Source organism: Enhydra lutris, unplaced genomic scaffold (assembly GCF_002288905.1).
Source record: "Enhydra lutris kenyoni isolate GAN:26980312 unplaced genomic scaffold, ASM228890v2 scaffoldscaffold42, whole genome shotgun sequence".
Classification (NCBI taxonomy): Eukaryota; Metazoa; Chordata; class Mammalia; order Carnivora; family Mustelidae; genus Enhydra; species Enhydra lutris.
The window spans coordinates 5,871,537-5,891,329 of record NW_019154126.1 but is presented as its reverse complement, the minus strand read 5'-3'; the positions used below and the strand labels follow the sequence as shown (position 1 = coordinate 5,891,329).

Sequence of the window (19,793 nt, the reverse complement as noted above, 5' to 3'; positions counted from 1 at the left end):
ATTCAATTAAGGGTGTACCAAAGCTTGTTAAGTTGTTTTCCTCCTCGACTACCCCCAATAATGTATGATTTAAAATTTCTAAAGGTGGACACATGGTATTAGCAACAGCTGCAGGTCCCTCTGACTTGAGGTCATTTTTCTACTGAAATAAAAAATCTGGAGGGAAAAAGAGTTCTGCACAATTTCTGGTATTCTGCCAAATGTTCAGATTCTAAGATCTGTTATTTTGAATATTTCATTTGACTTCTTCATTTTGTAGGTAAGTAACAAAAATTCGAGAAGAGTGCATGCTTTGTTGGAGAATCACACAGCTACTCTGGGGCCAAGCCAGAGGTCAGTCTAGCTAGGTCTCCTTACTCCTGGTGGAGTAGACATTACTTCTTTACTCTGAGTCTCGGACCTTCTCCTAAAAGGAAAACTTAGAATGGCGATTTTAAATGCTTATGTGACTTTTGTAGTTTGGTGAAGGAATTTTCCGTCTATTATCTCTTTGATTCCCTCAACAATTCCCTGAAGTGGGTAAGTCAGGCTCCTTTTTTGTCAGTTTTACAGATAGGAATTTAAAAAAAAAAAAAAAAAAAAGCCAGGGAGGTGGTTATTTATATCTGGTCAAAGAGATGGTGAGCCGCAGAATGGGGACTTGGACTGGAAGCTGCGGTTTCCGATTAATTCTCATTCATTCCCTTTCTTATATATCATATAGCTTGTCACATGTAGGAGGGTTGAATATGTGTTCTTTTCACCTTTGCACAAATAGATCTACATATAATATATGGAGAGAGACTTCTTACCTCTCTTGGCTAAACATTTTTTTGTTTTTTGCTTTTTTATATATGCTGAATTTCTCTGTTACCCTAATTTTAAAGTACTGCCTCTTTCTAATTGTCTTCACAGCTTTGTAGCCAAGAACTTAGCTCCAGGCCCCCCGTTAAGAGCCATCATAGATATACATCATATATGACTCACTAGAAAACACACTGAAATTAGTTATTTGTCTAAATAGGCATAAGATGAAATCATGAGAACTAATCTGCTGCATGCACAGAGTTCAGCTGTAACGGTAAGATGGGTGTAATCATAAGAAATGCAATTGAAGGAAGGTTCTTTGACTTTTATTTAATAATAGCTCATCCACTTCAAATTAATTCTTAATATTTAATCAGGTGAATTGTAATTTGGGTCAAACTAGTATTCAGTGGATAAACTCTCCTTGTGATATTTACTCAAGAATTGGTTGCCAGGAGAAAAATCATCTTGGCAAGGGAGCTGCTTCACATTCAGATGAACATGGAACTAACCAAGGAATCCTTTAGTTATGAATCTGAAATATAGAAATTGGGGTTTGAAACCCATTTTGGGTTATGCATGGAGTTCTCTGTTTGATTTCATCTAATGGTTCTTCTAGGGTTTTGGTTTTTTTTCCATGACATTTAGGCATGAAAAGGTGAAATCAGATTGTGCATGCCATGTGGATTAATTATTTAAGAGTGTAAAAACTGGGTGCAGTTGAAGCAACCAGGTACTTTTCTTCATTGTATGAGTATACGTAGTTGTTGCAAGAGCGGCAATAACCAAGATTTTATTCAACTGTGATATTGTTGGTGAAACTACCTAGTATCAATCCAGCAGGTAACGTGCTCATTAAATGTTTATTTCAAAGAAAAATTCAAGGATTTTTCAGGGATTATGTATGTATGTATAGTTGACACACAATGTTACGTTCGTTTCGGGTGTACAACATAGCGGTTCAACAAGACTATACATTATGCTATGTTCGACAGAAGTGTAGCTACCTCCTGTCCTGACACACAGTTTTTACACCATCATTAGCTATGTTTCTCATGCTGTGCATCCATTATTATGACTTACATGTTCAATAACCAGAATTCCGTAACTGCCACTCACCTTTAACCATTTTGTTCAATACGCCTCCTTCTTCCCCTCTAGCAACCACCAGTTAGTGGTCTGTATTTATAGGTCTCATTTTGCTTTTTGTTTGTTTATTCATTTTTTAAAAAACTTCCAGATAGTGGAATTATATAGTTTTTTTCCGATGTATTTCACTTAGCACAGTATCCTCTAAGTTAATCCTTGTTGTCTCAAATAGCACATCTCATCCTTTTTATGGCAATATAATATTCCAGTGTGTGTGTGTGTGTGTGTGTGTGTGTGTGTGTGTACCACTTCTTTCTTACCCATTTGTCTTTTGGTGGACACTTAGTTTGCTTTCATATCTTGACTATTATAAATAATTCTGTAGTAAACATGGGCACATTTATCTTTTCAAATTAGTGTCTTTGTGTTTTTTTGGGTAAATACTCAATACTGGAATTCCTGGGTCATATGATATTTCTACTTTTAATTTTTTGAGCATCCTCCATTCTGTTTTCCACAGTGGCTGCGCCAATCTGCATTCCCACCAACAGTGTAAGAGGGTTCCTTTTTCTCCACATCCTTTCTAATATTCTTTATCTCTTGTGTTTTTGGTTTTAGCTATTTTGACAGGTGGTTCTAATTTGCAGCTACCTGATGATTAGTGACCTCAAGCATCTTCTCATGTGTCTGTTGGCCATCAGTATGTCTTTGGAGAAATGTCTGTATATGTCATTTGCCCATTTTATAATTGTTTTTTTTTTTTTGGTGTTGATTTATGTAAGTTCCTTATATATTTTGGATATTAACCCCCAATTGTATATATCGTTTGTAAATATCTTCTCCCATTCAGTAGGTTGTCTTTTTGTTTTGTTGGTTGCCTTTGCTGTGCAAAAGCTTTTTATCTTGATGTAGCCCCAATAGTTTACTTTTGATTTTGTTTCTTTGCCTCAGGAGACATATCAAGAAAAATAGTGCTATGGCTGAGGTCTGGGAAATTACCGCCTGTTTTCTCTTCTAGGATTTTTATGGTTTCAGGTCTCACGTTTAGGTCTTTAATCCATTTTGACTTGGTGTGTGTTGTTAAAAAGTGGTCTGGTTTCACTTTTTCATGTAGCTGTACAGTATTCCCAGTACCATTTATTGAAGTGACTGTCTTTTCTCCATTGTGTATTCTCGCCTCTTTATTCATAGATTAATTGATAATATAATCATATATTTATTTCTGAACTCTCTTTTTTATTCTGTTGATCTGTGCATCTATTTTTTTGTACCAGTACCCCAAACTGTTTGGATTACAGCTTTGTGTAGTATATCTTGACTTCTGGAACTGTGATACCTCTAGCTTTGCTCTTATTTCTCAAGATTGCTTTGGCTATTCAGAGTCTTTTGTGGTTCCATACATATTCCAGCATTATTTGTTCTAGTTCTGTGAAAAATGCTCTTGCATTTTGATAGGGATTGCATTAAATCTGTAGATCACTTTGAGTAATGTAGACATTTTAATAATATAATTTCTCCAATCCACAAGGATGGAATGTCTTTCCATTTTTTAAAATATCATCCTCAATTCCTTTTAATCGGTGTTTTATAGTTTTCATAGTACGGACCTTTCACTTCTTAGGTATTTATTCCTTTATGATGCAATTTTACATAGTGTTGTTTCTTAAATTTCTCTTTCTGCTACTTCATCTATAGTGTATAGAAATGCGCTACCAACTTCTGGGTATTAATTTTGTTTTCTGCAACTTTACTGAATTCATTTATTGTTTCTAGTAGGATTTTCATATCATCTGCAAGTAGGGAAGTTTTTACTTCTTACTTACCGATATGGATTCCTGTAATTTCTTCTTGTCTGATTACTGTAGCTAAGATTCCCAGTACTATGTTGAATAAAACTGAGAGGGGACAGAGGTGCCTGGATGGCACTCAGTTGGTTAAGTGTCTGACTTAATTTTGTCTCAGGTCATGATCTCAGGGTAGTGGGATCAAGCCCTGTGTCAGGCTCCATGCTCAGCTGGGAGTCTGTTTGGGATTCTCTATCCCTTTCCGGCTGCCTCTCTTTTTCCGCACCACATGTTCGTTCTTTCTCTCTAAAAATAAATGTTTAAAAAACAAAACAAAACAAAACAAAACCAAAAATCTGAGAGGGGACATTCTTGTCTTGGAAAAGCTCTCAGTTTTTCCCCATTGAGGATGATGTTAGCTGTGGGTTTTTCATGTATGTCCTTTATTATGTTGAGGTATGTGCCTTCTGAAACCACTTTGTTGAGGGTTTCTATCACGAATGGATGTTATAATTTGTGAAGTGCTTTTTCTGCATCTATTAAAATGATCATATGATTTTTTTATCCATTCTCTTTTTGATGTGATGATTCATGCTGATTGATGTGCAAATATTGAACCATGCTCACATTCCAGGAATAAATTCCACTTAATTGTGGCAAATGATTTGTTTAATGTACTGTTGGATTTGGTTTGCTAATATAGTTTAGGATTTTTTTCATGTATGTTTACAGAAATGCCATCCTGTAATTCTCTTTTTTTGTTGTAGCTTTGTCTGGTTTGGTTTCATAGAATGAATTTGGAAGCATTCCTTCCTCTTTTATTTTTTGAAACAGTTTGAGAAGTATAGGTATTAATGCTTATTTAACTCTTTGGTAGAATTCCGCTGTGAAGCTATATGGTCCTAGACTTTTGTTTGTTTGGAGTTTTTTGATTATTGATTCAATTTCATTGCTGATACTTGGTCTGTTCAAATTTACTGTTTCTTCCTCAGTCACTTTTGGGAGATTTTATATCCATGTTTTCTGTGTTGTCTATTTTGCTGGCATATAATTTTTTATAACTTACAATTCTTTGTATTTCTATGATGTCACTTGTTTCTTCTCTTTCATATTTTGAGTCTCCTCCCCCCCTTTTTATTGTTTGGTGAGTCTGGCTAAATGTTGGTGAGTTTTGTTGATCTTTTCAAAGAACCAACTCCTGAATTCATTGAGCTGTTTAATTTTTATTGTTTCTATGTCATTTATTTCTGCTCTGATCTTTACTGTTTACTTCTACTGGTTTTGAATTTTTTTCTTCTTTTTCTAGCTCCTTTAGGTTGTTTCGGTTTAGGTTGTTTATTTGAGATTTTTCTTGCTTCTTGAGGTAGGCCTGTATAAACTTCCATGTTAGAACTGCCTTTGCTGCATCCGAAAGATTTTTGGACAATTGCATTTTCACTTTAATTTGTCTCCATGTATTTTTTTTCTTTGATTTCTTGGTGGATCCTTTAAATTGTTTAATTGCATGTTAGTTAACATACATGTATTAGTGTATTCTCCAGATTTTTTTCTTGCTCTTGATTTCTATTTTCATAGCATTGTGGTCAGAAAAAATGCATGGTATGACTTCAGTCTTTTTAAATTTGTTTATACTTATTTTGTGGCCTAACGTTTGATCTGTCTGGAGAATGTTCCATGTGCGCTTCAAAAGAATGTATATTCCACTGTTTATATGTTCTGAATATATCTGTTAGATCCGTCTTGTCCACATGTCATTTAAAGCTAGTGTTTCCTTGTTCATTTTCTGTTTGGATTATCTGTCCGTTGACATAAGTTGGTTGTCAAAGTCCCTGACTATTACTATATTACTATTGATTACTTCCTTTATGTTTGTTCTTATGCTTTATGTATTTAGGTGCTCCTATGTTGGGTGGATAAATATTTACAATTGTTACATCTTCTTGTAGGATTGTCCCCTTTATTATGATATAGTGTCCTTCTTTGTCTCCTGTTACAGTCTTTGCTTTAAAGTCTGCTTTTTCTGGTATAAGTATTGATTCCCCAGTTTTCTTTTCAATTCCGTTGCATGATAAATACTCTTCCATTTCTTCACTTTCAGTTAGCATGTTTCGTTAGGTGTGAAAGGAGTCTCTTGGAGGCAGAATATAGATTGGCTTTGCTTTTTTTTTTTTTTTAATCTATTGCATCACCCTATGTCTTTAGTTTGAAACATTTAGTCCATTTATATTGAAGTAATTATTTATAGGTGTGTATTTATTTGCATTTTTTTTGGGTTGTTTTATGGTTGTTTTGTGTTCTCTGTTCCTTTCTTCTCTTGCTCTTTCTCTCAGGGTTTGCTAGCTTTCTTTAGTAATGTACTTGGATTTCTTTCTCTTTATTGTTTGTGTATCTATTGCCACTCTTTGATTTGTGGTTATCATTATATTTATATATAACATCTTATTCATACAGAGTTTGTATGAAGTTGATGGTCACTTAAGTTTGGCCCATTCTAAAAGCACTATATCTTTATTCCTTCCTTCACTGCATTTTAGGTGTATGCTGTCATACTTTACATCCTTTTATTCTTTTTTTAAAAAATTTTTTATTATTTCTTAAGAGACAGAGAAGATGGAGGGGCAGAGGTAGAGGAAGAGCGAGCATCTCAAGCAGGCTTCATGCTGAGTGCAGAGCCTGATGTGGTGCTTGATCTCACAATCCTGAGACCACGACTGGAGATGAAATCAAGGTGGACTTTTTTTTTTTTTTTTTAAGATTTTTTATTTATTTATTTGACAGACAGAGATCACAAGTAGGCAGAGAAGCAGGCAGAGAGAGAGAGAGAGAGGAGGAAGCAGGCTCCTGGCTGAGCAGAGAGCCCAATGTGGGGCTCAATCCCAGGACTCTGGGATCATGACCTGAGCCGAAGGCAGAGGCTTTAACCCACTGAGCCACCCAGGTGCCCCTTTACATCCTTTATTTTGTGACTCCCATGAATGGTTTGTTTTATAGATTTGCTTAATTTTACTGCTTTTGTGCTTCCTAGTTTTCTTACTCCTGGTTATGTTCTTTCCTTTCTAGTCAAGGAGTCCCCTTTAAGCTTTCTTCTAATGCTGGCTTATGGTGATAAATTCCTTTCATTTTTGATTGTCTGGGAACTCTTTCTCTCTCCTATTCGGCACTATAGCCTTGCTGTATAGAGTATTCTTGGTTGCAGGTTTTTTTTCTTTCAGCACTTTGAATATATCATGCCATTCTATTCTGTCTTGCAAAATTTCTGCTGAAAAATCAGCCTTATGGGATTTCCCTTCTATGTGATTTTTTCCCCTCTTGCTGCTTTTGAAATTCTTCATCACTATTTTTTTTTCATTTTTATTACTGTCTTTCATCTGTTTTGAGTTTATCTTTGTGTATGGTATAAGAGAATGGTCCAGTTTCATTCTTCGGCATGTGGCCGTCCAATTTTCCCAGCACCATTTGTTGAAGAATCTGTCTTTTTTCCAGTGGATATTCTTTCCTGCTTTGTCGAAGATTAGTTGACGGTAGAGTTGAAGGTCCATTTCTGGGGTCTTTATTCTGTTCCATTGATCTATGTGTCTGTTTTTGTGCCAGTACCATACTGTCTTGATGACAACAGCTTAGTAATACAGCTTGAAGTTAGGCATCATGATGCCCCCAGCTTTAGTTTTCTTTTTCAACATTCCCCTGGCAATTTGGGGTCTTTTCTGGTTCCATACAAATTTTAGGATTGTTTGTTGCAGCTCTGTGAACAATGTCCATGGTAGTTTGATAAGGATTGCATTGAAAGTATAGATTGCTCTGGGCAGCACAGACATTTTAACAATGCTTATTCTTCCAACCCATGAGCATGGAATGTTTTTCCATCTCTGTGTCTTCCTTAATTTCTTTCATAAGTGTTCTGTGGTTTCTAGAGTATAGATCTTTTACCTCTTTGGTTAGGTTTATTCCTAGATATCTTATGGTTTTGATGCTATTGTAACTGGAATTAATTCCTTAATTTCTCTTTCTTCAGTTACGTTGTTAGTATATAGAAATGCAACTGATTTCTGTGCATTGATTTTGTATCCTGCCATGTTGCTGAATTGCTGGATGAGTTCTAGTATTTGGGGGTGGAGTCTTTTGGGGTTTCCACATAAAGTATCATGTCTTCTGTGAAGAGAGAGAGTTTGACTTCTTTGCCAATGCCTTTTATTTCTTTTAGTTGTCTGATTGCTGACGCTAGGACTTTTAGTACTATGTTGAACAATAATGGTGATGGTGGGCATCCCTGTTGTGTTCCTGACCTTAAGGGAAAAGCTCTCAGTTTTTCCCCATTGGACTTTTTGTAGATGGTTTTTATGCTGAGGTATGTTCCCTCTATCCCTATACTTTGAAGAGTTTTAATCAGGAAAGGATTCTGTATTTTGTCAAATGCTTTTTCTGCATCAATTGAGAAGATCATATGGTTCTTGTTTCTTTTATTAATGGACTCTATCACATTGATTGGTTTCCAAATATTGATCTACCCTTGCATACCAGGAATAAATCCCACGTGGTCATGGTGAATAATCTCTTCAATGTACTGTTGGAGTCTGTTGGCTAGGATCTTATTGAGTATTTTGGCATCCATGTGCCTTAGGGATATTGGTTTGTAATTCTCCTTTTTGGTGGGGTGTTTGTCTGGTTTTGGGATCAGGGTAATGCTGGCCTCATAGAATGAGTTTGGAAGTTTTCCTTCTATTTCTATTTTCTGAAACAGCTTCAGTAGAATAGGTATTATTTCTTCTTTAAATGTTTGGTAGAATTCCCCTGGGAAGCAACCTGGTCCTGGACTCTTGCTTTTTGGGAGGTTTTTGATTACTGCTTCAATTTCCTTACTGGCTGTTGGTCTGTTCAGATTGTCTATTTCTTCCTGTTTTATTCTTGGTAGTTTATAAATTTCCAGGAATGCATCCATTTCTTATAGATTGCTGAATTTGTTGGCATATAGTTGATGGTAATAATTTCTAATAGTTGTTTCTATTTCCTTGGTATTAATCGTGATGTCTCCCCTTTTAGTCATGATTTTATTTGGGCTCTTTCACTTTTCTTTTGGATAAGTCTGGCCAGAGTTTTATCGATCTTATTAATTCTTTCAAGAACCAGCTGCTAGCTTTGTTGATCTATTCTACTTTTTTTTTCTGGTTTCTATTTCATTGATTTTTGTTGTGACCTTTATTACCTTTCTTCTCCTACTTGGTTTAGGCTTTATTTGCTGTTCTTTCTCTAGGTCCTTTAGGTGTAAGTTAGCTGGTACATTTGAGATTTTTTTCTAATTTTTGGAGAGAGGCTTGGGTGGCTATGTATTTCCCTCTTAGGACCACCTTTCCAGTATCTTATAGGTTTTGGGCCAATGTGTTTTCATTCTCATTAGTTTCCATGAATTGTTTAAGTTCTTCTTTCATTTCCTGGTTGACCCAATCATTCTTTAGCAGGATGCTCTTTAACTTCCAAATGTTTGAGTTCCTTCCAAATTTCTTCTTGTGGTTGGGTTCTAGTTTCAAAGCAATGTGGTCTGAAAATGTGCAGGGAATCATCTCAGTCTTTTGGTGTCAGTTGAGACCTGATTTGTGACCCAGTATGTGGTCTATTCTGGAAAAAGTTCCATGTGCACTGGAGAAGAATGAGTATTCTGTTGTTTTAGGATGGAATGTTCTATATATATCTACATAGTCCATCTGGTCCAATGTGTCATCAGCACTCTTGTTTCTTTATTGATCTTCTGCTTAGATGATCTGTCTATTGCTGTGAGTAGAATGTTGAGGTCTCCCACTATTAATATATTATCAGTATTTTTATTTTGGTTATCAATTGGTTTATATATTTGGTTGCTCCCATGTTTGTGGCATATTTACAATTGTTAGATCTTCTTGTTGGATAGACCCTTTAAGTATGATAATCTCTGACATTTTAATGATTATGTGTGCTGGTATGGACCCCCTTGAGATCATCTCATTTGTAATTCTGCTTTTTTGACTTGGATGTCTGTTTCCTTCCCTATGTTAGGAAGGTTTTAGTTATTTCTTCAAATCAGTTTTCTACACATTTTTCTTTCTCTTCCTCTTCTGGGACAGCTGTAATGTGTATGTTTGCTTAATGTTGTCTAAGAGATCTTTTAAGCTACCTCCCCTTTTTTTAAAAAGTTCTTTTCTCATTTTACTGTTTAGTTTGTGTGTTTTCCATTCAGGATTATTTGTTTAAAGTGAAATGCATAGGCTAGAACTAGATTGCACATGTAGTGTAGGAAGTGTTTGACTTGTTAACGTCAGTTGAAATAATTGAGCACTGGTATTATGTGTGGCTTGGTCAGTAAGGCTCAGCTGGTCATTCACGTATAAGACTTTACACCATCCTTCTAACTGATTTTTTATTATGGTATTTTTTGTGGTATAATTGACATATAATAAACTATACATATTGAAAGTTTTGAAACCATCACCACAATCAAGATAATAGATAAATATGCTTTACCTCTAAAAGATTCCTCACGTCACCTTGTAATACCTATATCTGGCCTTCACTCCCATCCCTTAATAACACTGAATTGGTTTCTCTTAGTATACATTAATTTATATTTTCCAAACTTTTAAGTATATTGTACAGTATGAGCTTTTTTTTTCTGATTTATTGCATTTAGTAGATTCCTTTATGTTATGGAATGTATCTGTAATTCATTTGTATCTATTGCCAAATAGTATTTTATTATATGGATGCGACACTGTTTAATCAATTATTAATCTATATTTGGGTCGCTTGTAGTTTGGAGTATTATAAGTAAATCTGCTGTGAATATTTGCATGTAAATGTTTATATGAACATCTGCTTTTATTTTTCTTGGTAAATACCCAGGAATGAAGTTGCTGGATCATATGCCAGAAGTATGTTTAACATTTTAAGAAACTCTTAAACTGTTTTTTCATAGTGAGCCATTTTTTATTCCCATCAGCAGAATATATTAGTTCCAGTTCCTCCACATTTTAGCCAGTACTTGTTATTATCAGTCTTCTTAATCTTAGTTATTAGAAGTATATAATGGTATCTTATTGTGGTGTTAATTTGAATTGCCCTAAGCATTAATTATGTTGGACATACTTCCTATGTTTGCTTGCCAAATGGACATAATTTGAAGTGTCTGTTTAAATCTTTTGCCCAATATTTAGATTGGATTTTTGTTTTCTTATTATTGAGTTTTGAGCTTTTTTATGTTTTCTGGATGCAAGCTTTTGCTTGGATACATTAATGACAAATATTTTCTCTTGGCTTGTGTTTTAATCATTTAATAGTTTCTTTGAAAAGGAGGCACTTTTTAATTTCGATGAAATCCAATTTATTATTAACTCAGACCCCCAAAGCTTTCCTTTCCTTTTTTCCCTATCCTTTGTGAACTTTGATTACATGTAAATTAAGCTGTTTGAAGTTGTTCCAGGGCTTATTATTGCTTTGTTCAACTTTTTCCTAATTTTCTTTTCCTTCTGTGTTTTACTTTGGATAGTACCTACCTTTGTATCTTCAATGCCTAAGCTACTATTCAATGTCTAAGCTACTATATCTTCAATTCCTAAGCTACTGATCCTTTTCAGTGTATATTTTCTTCTTATTTTCAATTTTATATGTAAATTTTGATTTGGGCCTTCACGTTATTTTCCACATCTCTATTTTAGACTGCATAGAGTAGTTTTCATAACTCTTTTAGATGACTGAAGTGATGAAAACAAGGTAGCAGTAAGGAAGATCCCCTGCTTGTATTCCTCTCAAAAATAATTTGGTAATCATCCATGGAGAAGATGACTTTGAGGGAGCTATGGGATCCAGCCACAGGGTGGGAGCCATCCTGCCTGCTCACTGAGCTGCCAGAAGTTACATCCATGCCCCCAAGAGGTTGCCCCACCAATCTCAGTCCAACAATGATACTGAATCAGCACTACAACCACTCCATTACCTCTCATTCATGGTACAGAAGTGACCCTAACTTTTCAGGGACCCACCAGGAGATATCAGCATCTGTTCTTCTAGAGGTAGGCCTTTAGACTTTCATCTGACTTCAGATCTTGAAACATCCCTGTAAGCCAGTTCAAGCTCCTCATAGCCATACTCGGGGGGTGGTCCATTTTACCCAGTAAACTTCCTAGTGTTCTGGCAGGAGCGTGCTTAAGGACCACACAGGAACCATATTTGTCTGCATATCTTGTTACAGTCCTGCCATTTGTATGCCTAACTGCAGACCATGAGGCAGACCTCTGTCCTGTGCCAGCCATACTGATCAAGGTTTCGGAGGCAGTTCTTCTAATCAGGGACCAGGGAAGGTCTCTGTCAACCTAAACCACTGGTAACAGGCCTGACAACTGCAAAATCCACTGAGCATTCAGGAGCAGCCACAAGACTTGGCTCCAGTTCTGGTCACCTGTGATATTGTGAGCCGGGGGACTGACAGAAAAAGGTTGTTAATTATTGAAACCAGACCATAAAGATTGGAAGACCATTCAAATGCACAGACAGAAAACCAAGGCTGCATGGATCATGAAGATTCAACAAACATGTTATCAAAATAAGTTAATAAACCTTCAGTAACTGACCCAAAAGAAAGAGATTTACAAATTTTCTGTCAAAAAATTCAAAATAATAATCTGAAAAAAGGCCACTGACATTAAAGTGAACATAGTTACACAACTGAATGAAATTGAGAAAATATGTGTGAGCAAAATTAGAAATTTAATGAAGAAATGTAAATCTTTAAAATAAAACCAAACAATTTCTGGGGCTGAAGAATAGTGGCACAACTGAAAATTTCATTGGAGAGCTTCAACAGCAGACTAGTTCATACAAGAAAGTCAGGAAATTTAAACACAGGTACTTGAAATGAGTCAGTAAGAGGAGGAAAAAGAAAAACAAAGAGTGAAGAAAGCTTATGGGGACTGTGGAAACTCACCTAGAGAATAAATATGTGCATTCTGAAAGAGAAGTGAGAAATGAGCAGACAGCTTATTTAAAGAAATTATGACTGAAGACCTCTCATATCATGAGAGGGATTTGGCCATTTAGATATGAGGCTTGGGATTCCCAAGCAAGATGATCTCAAAGAAGATCTCTTTGAGACCCATTATATTCAAGCTGTCAAAAGTCAAAGACAAAAATTTTGAAAGCAGTAAGAGAAGAGTGACTTGTCACATGCAAGGGGACTCCCACCAAATGGCTATCAGTGATATTCTGAGCAGATACTTTATAGGCCAGGTGGGAATGGAATGATATATTCAAAGTACTGAAAGAAAAAAAAAGGCCAACCATGAACACTATATCTGGTAAAGTTGTTCTTCATAAATGAAGTAGAGATAAGACATTTCTAGATAAAAGTTGAGGTAGTTCATCACCAATAGACATTGCTTCCAATAAATGCTAATGGGGGCTCTTTCAGTTGAAACAAAAGGATGCTAAGTAACAACATGAATACATGTGTAAGTATAAAAGGTAAATTTAGTCAAATTCAGCATGCTCTAATACTATAGTGGTTCACAAATCTAGTTTAACTGTAGTATAAACAGCATAAAAACATACTAAAAATTCTATAGTTATGATAATTTATTAGATACATAATACAAAAAGATAAAATTTATACACAATATGAAAGCATCAATAGCATAAAATATGGAGAGAGTGTAGCTGTAGATTTATAAAGTTTTAAAATGCAGTTGAAGTTATCAGCTTAAAATAGATTGTTATAACTGTGAGATGGTTTAAGTAAGCCTCATGGTAACCACAAAGAAAAACTGCTTTGTTCAACTTTTTCCTAATTTTCTTTTCCTTCTGTGTTTTACTTTGGATAGTACCTACCTTTGTATCTTCAATGCCTAAGCTACTATTCAATGTCTAAGCTACTATATCTTCAATTCCTAAGCTAGAGACACAGAATTTAAAGAGAAAGGAATCAAAGCATAACATTATAAAACATTACAAAAGAAGACAGCAAGAGGAGAAAAGGAAAAACAAAATACTCAGAAAACAATGCAAACAATGGCAATAGTAATTCCTTAACTATCAATAATATTTAAAAATATAAATGGACTGTGGTGTGCCTGGGTGGCTCAGTCAGTTAAGTGTCTGACTCTTGATATCAGCTCAGGTCTTGATCTCAGGGTTGTGAGTTCAAGCTCTGCATAGAGTGGGTGAATGGTTTACAACAATATACAAGATCCAATAATATGCTTCCTGTGAGATTTGTCTTAGTTTTAAGACACACAAAGGCCGGAAGTGAAGGGTTAGAAAAAGATACTCCATACAAATGGTAACCAAAAGAGAGCAGGTATGGTTATACCTATTTCAGGTACAAAAGACTTACAGTCAGAAGAGCCAAATAAAGTCATTAAGTAATGGAAAAAAGGGACAATTCATTCAGAGCATGTAGCAATAGTAAATATATATGCACACAATATTGGAACGCTTAAATATGTAAAGCAAATAGTAACAGAATGAAAGGAGAAGAAACATCATTATAATTGTAGGGGCCTTCAAATTCCCACTTTTAGCAATGGATAGATCATCAAAACAAAATCAGTAAGGAAGCATTAGGCTTATACTGCATCAGATCAGGTGGACTAATGACATCTACAGAACATTCCATTTGACTGCAGCTGTGTATATATTCTTTTCAAGCACACATGTAACTTTCTCTAGGTTAAATCATAGGTTAAGTCACAAAGCAGTTCTTAGCTAATTTAAGATTGACATCATGTCAAGTATCTTTTATAACCATAACAGTATGAAACTAGAAATCAAAAACAGGAGGAAACTAGAAAATTCACAAATATGTAAGAATAACCACACTGTTAAATAACCAGTGGGTCAAAAAAAGGAATTAAAAAGGTAGAAAAAGCTTATCTTGATAAAATGAAAATGAAAACACAACATACCAAAATTAATGAGAAGCAAAAAAAGCAGCTTTAAGAGGGAAATCTATAGTGATAAATACATATTGGAACAAAAGAAAGATCTGAAATAACCTAATTTTATCCCAATAAACTAGATAACAGCAACAACTAACAAATAACAAAAACATTTAAGCCTAAAGTTAATTGAAGGAAGGAAATAAAAAGGGCAGAAGTGAATGAAAAAGAGAGTATAAAAACAATAGAAAAGATCAACAAAACTAAGACTTGGTGTTTTGAAAAGAAAACAAAATTGACAGAAGAATCAAATAAATATAATCAGAAATGAAGTAGGAGACATGGAACTGATACTACACAAGTACTAAGTATTGTAAGAGACTGTTATAAACAAATATATGCCAAAATGTTGGATAAAAGAGAATGGATACATTCCTAGAAACATAGAACTTAATGAGACCACATCATGAAGAAATAGAAAATCTGAACCAATCAGTAATGGGTAAGGTGATTGAATCAGTAAACACAAACCTCCCATCAAACTGAAGTTCAGTATAAGATGTCTTCCTGGTGAATTCTAACAAATTTGGAAAATAAATACCAATCCTTCTCAAATCCTTCAAAAATAGAAGAAGGAACACTTCTGAAATTACTTTACAAGACCCAACATTAACCCTGATAACAAAGCCAAGGAAAGACATTTTAAGAAAAGATTTTTGGCCAGTGTGTTTGATGAACTTCGATGCAAAAATACTCTACTAAATGCTAACAAACCAAAGTCAATAGCACATCAAGAAGGGCAAGTGAGATTTAACTCAGGAATGCAAGGATGGTTGATTTTATATAAACTGTTGAATGTGGTAACCACATTAACATAAGACTGAAGTCCTATGATCATCTAATACTTGTTGATGAAGCATTTGACAAAATTCAGTATCTTTTCTTGATAAAGATTTCTCAAATTAGCTATTGAAGGATTATACTTCAACATAAGAAAGGCCATCTATGGAAAACCTACAGGTAATGTAACAATGGTGAGACTTGAAAGCTTTTCTTCTAATATCAGGAGGAGGACTATGAGAAGTCCACTTTTGTCAGTTCTGTTCAAGTTATTAAGGATAAAATTGTGCTTGTAAATGACATGCTCTTAGATACAGAAAATCCTAAACACTCCATCAAAAACTTTTAGAACTAATAAATGAATTGAGTACATTTGCTTGATAAAAGTCAATATATAATAGTCAGTTGCTTTTCTATGCAAACAGTGAATGATCTGAAAACAAGATTTAAGAAAACAGTCTTATTAACAATAGCATCAAAAAGAAAAACATACTTAGGAATAACTTTAACCAAAGGAGTGAAACATTTATACATTGAGAACTGTTAAGACATTGATGAAAAAATTTACAAGACTAATAATTTGAAAGATATATTGTTTTTGTGAATTGGAAGTTTTCATATTGTTAAATTATTCATATATTCAAGGCAATTCCTATAGATATTTATTGATACTTTTTATTGAAATGGAAAAAAAAATCCTAAAATTTGTGTGGAACCATTAAAGACTCCACATAGTCAAAGCAATTTTAAGAAGAACCAAATTAGAGGTGTTATTGTTCCTGATTCTAAACTATAGTATAGAATTCATATATTCAAAACATTATAGTTCTGACATAAAATCACATAGTGTAGTGGAATAGCATAGAGAGCCCAGAAATGCACCTAAACATAAGTGGTCAACTAGGCTTTTTCATGGATACCAGAGATACCTAAGAGGCAAAGGATAGGCCCTTTAGTAGAAGGTATTGAGAAAACTGGATATCCACATGCAAAAGAAAGAAATTGGACCTTTATACCACTTGCAAAAATTAACTTGAAATGGATGAAAGGCTTGTATTTAGATTTGAAACCATGAAATTTCTATCACATGGAGAAAAAAAAGCTCCTTGCCAATGATATAGACATTTTTTGATCAGACACCAAAAGCATAGGCAACAAAAACAATGGTAAATGAGGGGCTACATCAAACTAAGATACTTTTGCATAGCAAAGCAAACAGTGAACAAAATGAAAAGGCAACTTACAGAATAGGAGAAAATAATTGCAAACCACGTGTCTGATACTCTTGTGAATCTTGAAGTTTTTCTAGTTTGGCAAAAAAGGTGCTATTCCCAGACGTTTGCAAGTGCATGGACTGTTAATCTCTGTTACTCTAATTCTTTCTAGTGGTTCCTCACAGAAACAGTGTTCTACCTGTTCTCTCTGACCTTGGTCAATTATTCACTGCCTTTAACCTCATCGGTGATGTGAGAAAGGCAGAGTGTGGAAAAATGCAGTTTCCTTGTAGTATAACTGGTTATGTGATGATACTCTACCTTTTTCTCCCTTCTCCTTATGCTGTTTTTCTTCCTTTTTCACTTTTATCTTTCTCCCTTCCTTTCCTCTCTCCTTTCTCCTTTTCTCCTAACTCTCAAGACTTAGTAAATATTTCCTGAATATTAGATGTTGTTACAAAATATTATTTAATCCTCAGGTAACAATAAAAGTTCAGGTTCAGATAATAGTTGTTTTTTTTTAATCCCCATATTACAGATGTAATGAAACCAGTTGCTCTTAAATTCATTCCCTTGGATTTATCACTGGTTTCATTTCAGTTAAGGTCATCCCCATCCCTGACTAATTTTAACAGTCCTCTTCAATTGGTCCTGCCATCCTTCTTGTACTTACTGAAGCAAAATTGATCTGAAATGCAAACCTGGTCTTGATACTTCTTCACTTAAAGACTGTTGCTGGTTTCCCATGTTTGATAGCATAAAGTCCAAATTCCTGTGTGTCTTCCCATATTTCTTCTCTCCATGCCCAAGTCTGCTTTTGTTTCCTGAGTGTGAGAAGTTGCCAGGAGTGCCCTGATGTCATTCTTTTCCCGTCCTTGGGAAGAATTCATTCATCCTGCACATTTCCTTCTCCAAACATACTTGGAATCTAACCACTCATCTTTTTTAGATTTAGCTTAGCTTTCACTTCAGTTTGTTTTACTGTTTATGAAGTTTTTCCACATAGCTCCATATGCCTCCATGGAATTGGCCACTAATTCTCCTGTTCTCTTTGTAGACACAGTTGTATCATATCATTTTCATGTGTGTCTGTTCACCTCTGAAATCAGTCAGTGCAAGAACCATGTCTCTGTTGTTCTAGCATAGAGCACAGGACATGAGATATCAGGGTGGTGTGTAGTAAATGTTGAAGAACTATTTGACTGCATAATTAAAGTCATATTTAGTAAGTGGAGAGCCAGGATTCCTTTTCAGTCCTTTATTTTTTTCTTTCTTACTTAATTTTGGTTTCTTTAGTGTATATTCATGATTATTTCTTAGTGATCTGAAACCATGGAGCATTATCTCAGAGTCATTTAGACAGTGATTGGCTTATACATGTGCAGGGCTTTCATAATTTGGAATTTTTATTTCAGTTTCAGTAATCGATCTAATTGATGTCTTATGTTTTGGATTATGTGCATTTTAAATATAAGATCAAGCTATGTTTCACCTGAAAAGTACTCATGTTCATTATGACGGTAAGGTGATTATCTCTCTAGATTTACTTTGAAGTAGTAAAAGTTCTGGTTAGACATTGACTAATGCCAAGACTGTGCCTTCCTCTTTTCTTCTATATAGACTAGTGTGTACATATAAATTATTTAAATCTTCTTCAGAAATGTAAAAATTATTATGTTTCCTACTTTTAGTTTTATAGTATCTCAGAATTCCTATGACACATGCACATAATCTCAGAGCAGTTGACATTAATATTTTAGGTTAATTTCATAAGATATGATTGTCTTCATTTCCATCAATTGGTATAGGGGATGGACTTTGTTTTCCAGGTGGAAGCTCAGTCATAGAATTAGAAAACTTATAGGCAGAATGGGATTATTTAGGTACAACCCTTTTGTTCTGTGGGTGTAAAAATTAAAGATCCAGAAAAATCTCTCTTCTGTAATGTCTTTAAACGTACTTAAAAGGAAAGACTAGGTCCTGAGTTTCACACTCCCAACTCAACAAACTTGACACTTCAATACCCTTGATCAACGTTATCCATATAATTAAGCATAACTGCATGTTAAAATAAGCAAAAGTATAAGAAATATTATACTGCAAAATATAATATTATCTTGCATATTTTGATACTCAAGTTCAGTATGTAATAACTCAAAGATTAATAATTCTAGTCATTCCTTACCTAAACCATTTTTTCAAATAAGACTACAATTTTGTAATATAATAATTTTGACTGTTCCAAATGCTACCCTTTTGGTCTGAAAAATGTATTTATGTGCCATGGAGAAAAATTTATTTATTCCTAAGGACTAATTTTCAAATATATGAATCTTATGAAGGTATACTGATGTTTCTCAGAATTTTTCTAGATATACTTTAGGGGGCATTTTCAGGTTTTCATGATGCAGAAGAAAGTATGGTGTAACAGCTTTCTGAAGGAGAGTAATGGCATTTATTGTAACTTCAGGAGATTCCCGTTATTTTTGGAATATGGTTGTTGTAGCCCTGGTCATTTATACTAATTATATACTTACTAATACTAATAATACACTATGCTAAATTATTAAGTGTTAGTCTAAATGAAGTCCTATAGGATACTGCAGAGAAGTGGTTGTATATGGATACTGGAGGGTAGATCAGTATAATGTTTCCTTTACCAAAAGATATTCTTCAGTGTTTTGTATTTTGAATGGTGTACTCTTAAAAGCGTGGATCTGAGGATGAGATACAGAATCTGTAAAACTGTGATCCTACATACTAATATTGTAGGATACTTTCAGTTTGACAAGGAGATGTTCCTTTTTTTTTTTTTTTTTTTTAAAGGTTTTATTATTTGAGAGAAAGTTAATGAGAGAGAGCGAGGACAAGCCAGGGGAAGGACAGAGGGAGAGGGAAAAGCAGATTTCCTGCTAAGTGGGGAGCCTGATGCGGGACTTGATCCCAGGACCCCGGGATCATGACCTGAGCTGAAGGCAGCCACTTAACCAACTGAGCCCCCCAGGAACCCCCAGATGTTCCATTCATTTCAGAATACTGTCACCAGAAGAATATAATTAAATTTTATCACTAAATCTTTAGGTCCAATACAAATTATTATACTTCTTCTTCTTCTTCTTCTTTGTTTTTTTTTTTTTTTTAAAGAGTTTATTTATTTATTTGACAAAGACTCAGTGAGAGAGAAACAC

General features: G+C 34.6%; 1 protein-coding gene across 1 annotated transcript in view; it reads left to right on the top strand.

Annotated features, from left to right (window-relative positions):
- Positions 1 to 19,793, top strand: part of LOC111155577 (MAM and LDL receptor class A domain containing 1) — a 757,926-nt gene that overhangs the window by 164,787 nt on the left and 573,346 nt on the right. The gene's annotated exons all lie outside the window — the stretch shown is intronic.